The sequence below is a fragment of the Talpa occidentalis genome, unplaced genomic scaffold (genome assembly GCF_014898055.3).
Source record: "Talpa occidentalis isolate TD23 unplaced genomic scaffold, MPIMG_talOcc4v2.1 talOcc4.7, whole genome shotgun sequence".
Classification (NCBI taxonomy): Eukaryota; Metazoa; Chordata; class Mammalia; order Eulipotyphla; family Talpidae; genus Talpa; species Talpa occidentalis.
Genome location: NW_023605083.1, coordinates 17,646,259 through 17,658,365, shown reverse-complemented (window position 1 = coordinate 17,658,365; position 12,107 = coordinate 17,646,259). Strand labels below are relative to the sequence as shown.

Sequence of the window (12,107 nt, the reverse complement as noted above, 5' to 3'; positions counted from 1 at the left end):
ATAGATCTCAAATCCATCAGGTAAAATGTTTTATTTTGAACATGGGGCAAATATTTGTGCTTTACGAAGAATAATTTCCAGCAACATTTGGAACGAAGTAAAGCGTGCTATACAAACCAAATTAGTTCCAGAAGGCTGACATGCAAAACAAGTGAGAAACTAAATGGGTTTTAATATTTTTGTCTTGCTAAATTACATATTTCAAATCACTTCCTGCATATTCCAAACTGGTGCTTAGAAAGTGGGTTTGCTCTGGGTAAACAATTGGGAAATAAGAAATAGTGAGAAGTTTTAAATAAACAAAGAGGCATCCATGAGTCTCCTCCTTAGTAGTTTATTAATAGTCTATTACCTGTATAAAGTCATGCACACTGGTAGTGTCTTAATTTGACCTTTTACAGCCAATCCTGCCTCATTTCTTGTAATGCTCTCTCATATATATATATATATATATATATATATATATACACACACACACACACACAGGAATCACCAGGCATTCTTAGGGTAGTCTATGGTCCCTCATGTTCCTATGAATTTATTGGTGTTATTATTCTCTCCGCTTCGGAAGACACTTATTGACCCCATCTCATTGGAGAAAATGTAATGCTCGAGACTGTACAGTTTCACCTTTGTTTGGAGTAATCCCACTCCTAAAGATAGAACAAGACATTCCTGATCATTCTAGAGCTCTTTGTGTATATATCTAATAAAGTACTAGATATAATACATTACACTATTTTTCTTTTTTAATTAATTATTTTATCTTCTTACACATCGTTGTTCATTTTTGTACAGTATTTGATTTCTCCCCTCAAGTATCGCACCCAACATTTTCCCACCAACACAGCACCCCTGAACCATCACCATAGTGTCTTGTGTTCTTCCCTCTTCTATTTTGACCCCTCTACCTCCCCTTCCCCACTGTATACTTCAAAACTATGGTCTGCCTGCAAATTTTGTCTTTTTCCAGACCCCTCATTCAGTTTCCCAATATTCCACTTATTCAAAAAGAAACCTGCACTCCTATGTTTATTGAGCGCTATTTATATTAGCTAAGATATAGAAACAACTTTTATGCCCCAAAATAGATGACTGGTTTTAGAATATGTGGTATATAAACACAATGGAATACTACTTAGTGATCAAAAAAGATAAACTCATGCCATTTGCAGTAACATAGATGGAGCTGGAAGGGCTTATTCTAGCTGAAATAAGTCAGAAGGTAAAAGAAAAATATTGAATGGTCTCACTTATAGATGGAATATAGGAAAACATTACATCAATTTTAATGTTTATACTTCAATTTAGAGTTCTTAGAAATCAGGGGACATATTGTATTTATTCTTGAATCCTCTGAACATTTTTAGCATATAATAAGTTCCTGATAATAAAATATTTAGAGTTAAAATAATACTACATAACACTCCTGCTGCTCACCTGTGGAGAACATGGTGGCATCTTTGAGTGGAGAGGGGAAGGGACCACCTGGCAGCGGCTCAGGAGAGCAGGCACTGACAACTCCTGAGAGCAGTTGCCATCTGTGCTGGAAGATTTGGGGGTGTTGCGGAGGGAACGTATTAGAATTCTGGCAATTTGAAGAAACCCAAAGTTGTTGCAGTCTGGAGATGAAAACCAACTCCTGGGATTGTTAATCTACAGAGGTGGGGGGGATTCAAGAACTGATGAAATTAATACTTAACCGGGGAAATGCCCTGAAATGCAAGTTCTAGAAGAAGATGTGGAGAAGAAAGGCAGTGATATTCAGCAACTAAAAAAAAAAAAAAAGTTAATTGAAGCAGAACAAATACTAGCAACAGCTGTTTACCAACCAAAAGGAAAAAAAAAAAGCAAGAAAACATGTTAGCTTCCCTGAAGAAACAACTAATATGCACATAGGATTAGCGCAAGTAATGCTGTGTGTGTCCCACTGACTTGGGTTCCAGGGCGCCCAGTGTGACCACACCCACTGTCTTAGAGACGAGAAATAGATTGTTGGGTCAAATGAATAATCCTTTCACTAGTGGTATAAATGATCATTTGCCAGGGGACATATTGCCAGATGTCCTTGCAACCATGGCAATCCAGTAATATGTCAATAAATATTTACCAACAAATCATAGTAATGTGTTTTTGTTAAAACCTCCGGGGCATAATAAAGAAAATGAAGATGATATAGAGGTTATGCCAACAGGTGCCTCCAGCAGAGGTTGTGACTGATTTAATAAATAATAAAAACATACATAATCAAATACTTAAGAATTATATTTCCTAAATACCAGCAAACCTATAAAATAAACCAGCTAACTCTGGCTCTAGTGGAATTGTGGAACCCATTAAAAATCACAATGAACTTTCTTTTAGATACAAAAGCCATGGTTTAAGATCTGAGTCTCTAGGTGAATATTGATAGAATAATCAAAATTTACTGTTGGATAAAAGATGGTTTTGCTGTGTACCACTTTGCCCTGTTGTATTCCAGCTGTGGAATACAACAGGTCATATTTGTTTCAGAAATAAAACTTGAGGGAAATGCCCTATGTACATAACACGAATTATTTTGAAACTTTTTTTAAATGACAATCATTAATATGCATCATATCTCAAAATAAAAAAAAACCCTCATTTAAATGTGATGGTTGCTAGCTTCTGTCACAGGAACAGGAGAAATTCCCTCAAATTGTACTATTTATAACTATTGTAATTTTCTTATTTATAAAAACTCAATAAAATAATGATATATAAATATACACCATTTTTTTTATGAAAACTTGCATTGCTCCAGAATAAAAGGTAGTTATTACCCAGGAATTACAGAGTAAGAACAGAAAAATTCAGTTTTCAGTGTGCAGGAGTGCAGAGAGGGAAAAAGATGGAAATGCAGGAAGAGCTGCATTGTCTTTTGGAGGAATTAAATAACCATTTCTTGTGTTTTTGCTCCTTTCACTATTCTCATTCTATTTTAATTTTTCCCCATTCTTGCTCCTTAGCACACTCTGATGTGGTTCCCTCTCTCCAGACCCCAGCACTTATTGCTCCATGGAAAATATTGACCATAAGAAGGAAAAGTGTAATCAATTCAAATTTTCCTCCTCCAAATGCTTTTAACTCAAATTCCATTAAGTGTTTCCTTCTTGCTTATATTCCATTTCATGCAATCTCCATACCATTAAAATAACCTAGACAGAGTAAGACTAAGTTCTGAATTTTTAAATTACTATTTTAGGTACAATGTTCAGAATTATTGAATTGTACACACATGAATGAAAGAGATAATGAACAGAAGCTAAAGAAAGTGTTGGGAAAAATCTGTATAGAAATAAAATACACTGTTCCTATAATTTTATTGCAATGTAAAATAAAAGAAAAAGTATTTTTAGAATTTTTATTTTATGTAGACAAAATGTATGTAAAGGGAAAAACAAAAATTACTTATATTCATGTATTGTCTATGTAGAAGCTTTTCATTCACATAGTATTTATTCCTATAAATTTATTTTAAATATTTTATAAAAGGCTTACTGTGTGTCATGTATTACGATACATGATTGGTGTCATGTATTCTGTTATATGATTGGTATTTACAGAGATGCAGTTGCCAAGATATGATTAAAGTTTCAGGTACATTGTGGGAAATGTATGAAAACACTTAAAGTGTTAGGATGAAAAGCAGGGTAAGGGATTTTTTTTCTTTTCTTTTTTTCTTTTTATGATTGATTTATTTTATGCGTACAAGATCTGAGGTACAGGCCAGAGATGTCGGGGGTGAGAGGATTCACCAGAGACAGAGTGGGGGACAGAACAGGCAGACTGACTGAAATACACTGCTGAGGGGAGCAGCGGGTAGACCGGAGAGGTCTGCTGCGCCATGTGGTTCACCTCCCTGTCTGGGGATCAAACTCATGTTGCAGTGGCTGCGGGTTAGCTCCATAGTGCTGTGTCTTAAACCCTTGCACCACCAGGGAGGTCCCAAGGGTTTCTTTTTCAAAACGCAGGTTGGAAACTATGCAGATGAGAGGAAGGAGGAAGGTTGGTTATGAAGGACCCTTGCCTCATGCACAGTTCTTAAAGTTTGACCAGGGCCATGGAAGTCTGCTGGGCAAAGTCTCAGCAAAGGATTTTTGCTTCTCGCAGGAATGAGTTTACCTTGGTGTGACCACTCATCTTTCTTGCACAATGTCTGAAGCAGCCCTCCCAAGCTTGGCCTCACACAGTCACCCCACGCTTCACGGGGTCAGCAGCTGGGAGCTTTGGTCAAACCTCCGCCTTCTGGAGCAGAGCTGTGTGGAGAATCTGTCTTTTGTTTCCCTAATAACAGCTTTTTGGTATGGAAAGTATAACCCTCATTTCATAGAAAAGGAGGAGACCCAGAGAGCCTAAATTATTCTCTTCTAATTTCACAGATAAGTATGTGGTGTTAATGCAATTCAAACAGATTTTTCTGACCTTTGAGTTGGAGTTCTTTACACTTCTTTTCAAACTGTTGAGAAAGAAGTCACAAAAATGATATCAGTATCATCTTACTTGACCCTAAATTGTGCTATGAGATTGTGTTAATAAAATTATATTTAAAGAGTTTACATATTTTAAGCTATATCCCGTGCAGTATATCCCTGGGTATCAAAATAATGGACATATTAAAATAAGGCTGTTGACAATTACTGGCCAAAAATACAGGGTTATTATTTTACAAACAGACATGCAGATGCTGGACTTTATCCATAATTTTTTGATAATTGTGTAATTTTAAAAGTAGCCTGATTTTTGTATCATCTGCCCGCCTCCATCCTTTTTAACCTATGGTACCACCCATGCGCAGGAAGACTTCAGAAATATTTCGTGACTAAGAACATAGTGGAAAGGAGCCATTGTTCCTAGAGATATTGTAAAAGACTGTGAAAGCATTAGAAGTCTCTGTCCAATACTCTGTGACTTGCTTCCTTATCTCTCTTTGGTCTATCAATTACATTGGAAAAATGGAGACATTCAGCCAAAATATTTAGAAGACTGTTAATCATTATTTATGTGTGACTATGGTTACATATGTGTTTATAGCTTTTATATATATATTTTTTTTTTTTCAAGCAGAGTATGTGTATGGATATGAGGGAGTTAAATTGAAAGTGTTCACTTGAAGGAATGATGAAATTCCTCATAAGTGACACAATGACTTATAGGAGATAGAATGTCAGTAATATTGGTTACTATGCAATAGTCTTACCATGTTGAACACCGTTCTAAATCATTGCAACTATTAGGTAATTTAATCCTACCATCCTATGATACAATATATATTTATTGCCATTTTACAGGAGAAACAGAAAGGGTTATAATTCATGTAATGCGCCTAAAACCATAGTTTGTGTTAGAGTCAGGATTTGAATCCAGGATGAAAACAATAGAAGAAAGGGCTTTTTGAATAATAGGAAAAAACTTCCAAATAATAGTCATCTTAAGATACTTATCTACACTATGTTGAATTGCAATTCATTAAATCTTTCTCATATAGTAAAAACAGAACAGAGGAAATTCTATTATTCTGAAAAGACTCTTGGAAGTTCCTTTAGTAAAACAGCACCTTCTGCAGTTTCTAACCTTTTTTTTTTTTTTTTTTTTTTTCTATTAGCAATTAGGAACACAGATAACAAGGGCAGTAGAATCACATTTGCTGATCTCAGGGGAATTGAACCAACAAGTGTTTTCTTAAATAACTGAAGTTTAACAAGTTGCAGGCAAAGAAAATGACAGCTCCCTCAGATAGTTAATACTGATCCAGAGAGAGGTGTGGCCAACGTGTTTTATTGTGGAAAACAAAAAATGAGTGTTGAAAGACTGACAGACAAAAGGCATGGGAGTAAGAAGAAAGAGGATAATCTCCATTTTTTTTCTGGTGATGGGTCATGAAAACAAACAATACAGTCAACATAAAAACATAAAAACACACCAATTGTGCAAGATTAAATAGCAAAAAAATCTCACACATACAAATAATACAGTGCAATATTCAGAATGCCAATTTAATGAGCTTCGTTTAACACTTAGTAGGTTTTGACTTTTTCAGGCATATGTCTTCATCTGATTACCTTAACAAAGTCATTTAATAGACAAATTATTTTCCCATTACCTGTCCTCTTATTCATAAACAAGGAAAATAAGACTTAGGGAACTTATTTATTTGCTCAAGATTAAGTATCTACATACTAATGGAATTGGAACTAGTATCTTTGCCCTCCAGTGTAAATCTTTGGAAACTCAAATTTCCACTGGGCTAAATTTTCTTAGAATACTAGTCTAGTGAAATCCCAAAAGAAGAACTAGCTCACTGTTTTCTATATTACCAGATATATATTGATTCAATAGAAACTTACCTAATTTAAACTTTGAGTTTCTGTGACCAATTGTGGTTCTCAAATGAATAATTTTCAGATGTAAGCCCTACCCTCTTACATGAGTAACTTTCCATGGAAACTTTAACTCTGAGTTTGGAGAGTGATGCCTTTCACAAATATGCTGGTACACATTGTTTGCAGCTTGTTGCCTTGGAATGTCAAAATAACTTCAATCCATTTGACACCTGTGTTCTTTATTCTATTGTAATTTTTTATAATTTATCTTAGTGTCATTCCTGAAACTTGGGTATCTTCCATTGAAAAAAAGAATAAAGGAATCAAACCAACGGTACTTTTATTTTTGGCTTAGGCAATCAACTTGTACTAGAACAAAGGAGCTTGAATAAATCTCCTTTAAACCACGGAGTATGTAAGTTAGTGATTAAATAATCAAAGTTAACTTTGAGATGACTTCATGTATAAAGTCTTATAGCATAATGATGGAGGGGCCTCCCTAGTGGCATAGGGGTTAAGTCTCAGCACGATAGCCACTTCAGCCTGTGGCCTGCATTTGATTTCTGGTCAGGGAGCTAAACCACATGGTGCAGCAGAACACTCCTGTCTTACCCTCTGCTCCCCTGAGCAGTGTATTTCAGTAGATTCACCTGTTCTGCTCCCCACTCAATCTCCGGTGAATCCTCTCACCCCCACACCTCTGGTCTGTACCCCAGTTCTTCTGTATATAAATAAATAAATAATATTTAAAAAAAATTATGTGATGTGTTTTACCACTTTCAGAACACATTGATAATTTTCAGTCTTCACAGCAACTTTTTAAAAACCGGGGAATACAGATATCTTATTTAATATTTTTTCAGAGAAGGAAATAGTAGTGCCACAGGATTAATTTACAGAAAAACATATAATTAGTAAGTGGAAGTATTAAAAATTGAACACATCATTTTCTGGCCTCTACATCATAGTTTTCATAATATTTTTTAATGATTCATGTATACACACCCTACCTCCAGGAGGCTTCAATAAACATGTAAATATTTAGTGTGTTGACTCATTGAACTTTATTCTGATAACAACAACTAACTCATTTGCTGCATCAGCAGGTATAGCTTTAGTTCCTTGACTGCATTTAATGCTCAAGTTCCTTAGATTATTTTAAATGCTTAACCAATAATCCAGCTTGACTGGAACTTTATGTATTCTTTGATTCTCAAGTTTTCAAATTAAAATTTGTTGAATTTTTACATACTTCTAGAAATACAAATATGTATTCATTGGATAATTAAAGTTGTAACCAGGGCAGAAATTCTTAATTAAAAAAAAAGCAATTAATCCTAAGAATAGAAACTATAACCTAGATCATGGTTTGTCCTTTATTTAATATATCAGGGAGCATAAAATTGTCATAAAGAAAGAAAACTCATTAATCTGTTCCTCAATCTGGATTAGTTTTCCTTAGTGAAAATTTCTAAGTTGTAGATTTTTTTAATGAAATGCAATTTCTTTTTTTTCCTAAAATGCATTTTCAATACTCTGTTATGCACTATAATTGGAATTAGACTAACAAAGCACTGGAGTTCTGAAGATGACTAGCTTCAATGAATAGATAAGAATGACTTGAAATTAGCTCATCAATTGCTTGTATGTAAATGATTTCTAGAGTGCTTGGACACCTGAAAACAGTTCTTACATTCCTTTCAGTCATTTCAATATTCCCTGGGCAAGTATTAATTTTCCTAACAAGCCCTTCATTATAGATAAGTCAAAGCTCAAGCCATTTTATTTCGGCTTAGTAAATGCCCTAAATGAATATTGAGAAATGTGAATTGGTGAAATTCAAATTAATGGAAGTGCACAATCATAACTAAGATAAACCTCAGTCTAGCTTTACCTCTCCCTTCAAACTGATAACTTTTTTTTTTAATTATGCTGTCCCTACAGTTAATATTCCTGTAAACTACATAAACATAATAACCTAATTTCCAGGGAAGCTTAAAAATTTAGAAAGACATTTCTAATAACAGGATTGTATAGAAGTAAGCTGACATAATGTGCTATGCACAAACATTGAATTCAATGGTCTGTGTTTTAGTGCCACGTTACCCTTGGAAAATTCACTGAAACTTCTCAAACTTCAGTACTTTTATGTGGAAAACTTTGATATTAATAGATACTTTCGGAAGGCAATATTGTACTAATATTTGAACTTTCAAACCTGTCCAAAATTACAAATATAAAACCATTTGAAAGTGTAAATTGCCATTCAAACTTGATTCTGATGGGGTGTTTATGTACCTTAAGTGATATGAAAGTCAATAAAATAGATTTGATTCTTTTAAAGCCTGTACCACTGATTAACAACAATGCAATTCATTGAAAGTGGAAGACAGAGACCTGGATTGCCAGTGTGTCTATCATGTTTGTAGTTGAAGGTCATGGAGTCATCAGATATACTAAAAAAGTTTCAGTTTTCTTAATTATAAAAAGAGGATAATTATACCATAGTAATTAGTAATCTTAAGGGAAATGAGTCCCTACTTGCTAAATTGTTGGGTCATTTCTGTACAGGCCAGAGTAATTTAAATGATTGGTTTTCTACTTCATTTTGGGACAATCATATTCTTCAGTTTGACTGACTTGAAGAGTTCTATCTATGGAAATCATGGGACTACCCTACTGATACCTGATCTTGTGTCACAGGGAACAGAAAGTGAAATAAAATTCTGTCAGATGCAAGAATCATAAACTTAGCTCAGGTCAAGGTTTAGCAAGGTAGAAAACTGCAGTGAGAAACACGATTATAAAGAATTCCCCTTCTTGGGCCTCCCCGGTGGCGCAGCGGATTGAGCGCAGTACTGTCTTGCAGCGCAGGTTCGATCCTGGCTGGCCAGAGAGAATTCCACATGGCGCAGCTGACCTTTCCTGTCTCATCCGCTGCTCCCCTTGGCAGTGTACTTTGGTCCTTCTGCCTGTTCTGCTCCCTGCTCTTTCTCTGGTGAATCTTCTCACCCTCCCTCACCTCTGGCCTGTACCCCAGCTCTTGTATAAAAATAAATAAATCTTTAAAAAAAAAAAAAGAATTCCCCTTCGTAGATAAGTGATGAATGATGAGTGCAGTGTATCAGTACTGAAAGTTGCTCAACTTCCCCTTCACAGGTCTCTGACATGGTTTAAACTGTGAATGTGGATATATGATAAATTATAGTGTTTATTTACAGAGACCATTTTTTTATAGAGTTCAAATCTAACAGTTCCTAGTGAATGTTCCCTCCCATTTCTTTTGCCCTATTATACATTTTTGTTCATTTTCTATTGCGAAAAGCAAAAAACAAAGGCATAAACATAAAAGTAACACTTAATGTGTTGTTAAATAATGAAGACCCATGTAGCCATCACACAGGTGAAGAAACAAAATATAACAAGCAATCCAGAAACTTCCCTTGTCAGTCAACATTTTCCATAAAAACAATGGAATAGGATATAATAAATAGATATGTGTTAGATTAGAAGATAAATGGAGGCTAGATAGATTAGATAGAAAGAATATGTATACATATATAGAATATAGATACATATAGATACAATATATACATATGTATATATAGATATAGATGAAGAGAGAATGACAGGTTGAAATTGAAGTTTATTTTAAGGAATTGGCTCATACAATTTTGAGAGCCATCAAGTTTGAATTTTTGAGGTTTTATCAACAAATTGAAATTTTAGTTAAGCTTTGATGGTATAATCTACAGTATAAAATTCATAGAGACTAAGGTAAGAGTAACTCTATAAGCTGGCCTTATGGATGACTCTTTCTGGCTGGAAACATGTAGAACACAAAGGAGAAAACACAAAGGTTCCTGTTGTGTCAGAAACATTTAAACCAAAGCAAAGGGATTACATGGTTCTGGAGATCAAGTTCCTGAAAAGAAAGTTTGCCCAAAAGATGTTTTGAAAAGTAAGGAGGAAGTTTATCTATAAAGACAAGAACAATCTCAAGAACTGTAAGCAGACATGCAAAACTGAGATTTCAATGACAAGGAAGACAACATCTACCTACTGCATAAGATAAATTGGCATGTGTCATGAGAATCAGAGGTCTCAAAAGTGTCAGCCCACAGGTATGAAAGTGGTTGCAGCTTCTTCCCCTTTGCTAGATCTTCAGTGGCACCTTTGTTATGCTCAACACGTTGTGGAGCCATATATTGCATAGAGGAATGTAAAACTGAAGTCAGTAAAGTGATTGATCTAAAAGTGTGGTTATGGCAAATCAATAAGTAACAAACTGCCCGATCAGGTAAGACATTGATCTCCTAGTAGATACTGCATCATCTTCATGAAGGATCTGAATGACATCTGTTTTAGAAAACACTTCAAAAGGCAAACAGCTGCTTCTGGAACATAGAACTTTCTTCTTCTTCCCTTTTGTGGAAGACGGAGATGCTGGCAACTGAGAAGACCATATCAACAGGCTTATTTGAAGGATGAACTAAGGAAGGCATTTATCATTATTTTATTTTTTTTATAATCTGGTTAATGAATAAAAAGCTGTGACAGTGTTGTCCCCAGGAAAGGGAGAGGTTTCAGGTTTCCTGCCCCACCCAAAGGAGGGTAGAGCTGAGCAGGGAAGAGAAGAAGTTGGAGAAGGGACAAAGTAAGGAAGCAGGATGGAGAGTCAGAAGGAGACCTGGAGGAGGCACATGGAGCAGAGAGACATGTGGAGAAACTGTTCTTGCCTTTTGTTCATGGACTGGTTGAAACAGATGTGAGTGAGAGTCCCGTGGGGAGCATAACAATAGCAGCTTTTATCTTGATTTAGATTTTGCTCTTTTCCTCCCAGACTTGTCTGGTTGTTTCTGATCCTTTTCTGTGGGTCCCCACTGAAAGGTGCTTTAGACTTGTGACAGGCTTTCAGGCCTTGCTCTGGGCCAATCCTGTTCAGGTGGACTTTTACCCATGAAGGTATGGGTAACTTTGGGTACTTGATTTAGAAACTATATTCTTTGCCTTTCCTGTATTGTTTACTAATTGTATTAAATTTCCTTTTCATTGAAGTCTCATATGTTTTGTGTTGATGCAGCAGATGGCAGAACCTATTTAGAGCAGGCTGGTTTGCGGGGTCTGGGGTGCCCCTCTCTCCACCCTGTAGCAGATTGACTGCTTTCAAATTAAAAAAAAAAAAGAAGCTGGCCTCACATGTTTTGATGTTTGTTCTCTCCTGAGTATTGATATATGCATATAAAAATTATGTCTATGTATGAAGAAGTTTTATATGCATGTAATAGATTTGCATAATGGTATACACATATATGAATATATTTATACACATATTTTTATAACATTTTTCAGGTTGATCATTCTGAATGACTTGGGAATCCATTATCAACTGCCTTGAATTTTACATTTAAGGAAAATTTTTAATAATATACAGTAAAAAGAATTTGGCAAATGCCTTTGCAATTGGCACTATAGCCAGCAGCTTGTAATTTTTTTTTTCCCAGTAAAACAACTCAATCTTATTGTAGTCAGTTTACCAAAATTAATGCTTTGTGGTTATAATCACAGTCACCATTAGATGGAACTTAAAATTTTTGGAGTGATTGCTACATAGAACTAAGAATATTGCCTCAACAGTTTTCAGGGAGTTAAAATAAATCATAAATTATTCAAAGCATGAGTGGTAATAACATTTCCTCTGGATTGAAAACTGGCTTACTGAAAGGACCTTGATGCTTTGGACTCTGACTTTTTCCAATGGGA

General features: G+C 35.2%; 1 pseudogene; it reads left to right on the top strand.

Annotated features, from left to right (window-relative positions):
- Positions 1-1,451: 1,451 nt before the first annotated feature.
- LOC119230542 (mediator of RNA polymerase II transcription subunit 4-like) lies at positions 1,452-2,220 on the top strand (annotated as a pseudogene).
- The last annotated feature ends 9,887 nt before the right edge of the window (positions 2,221-12,107 follow it).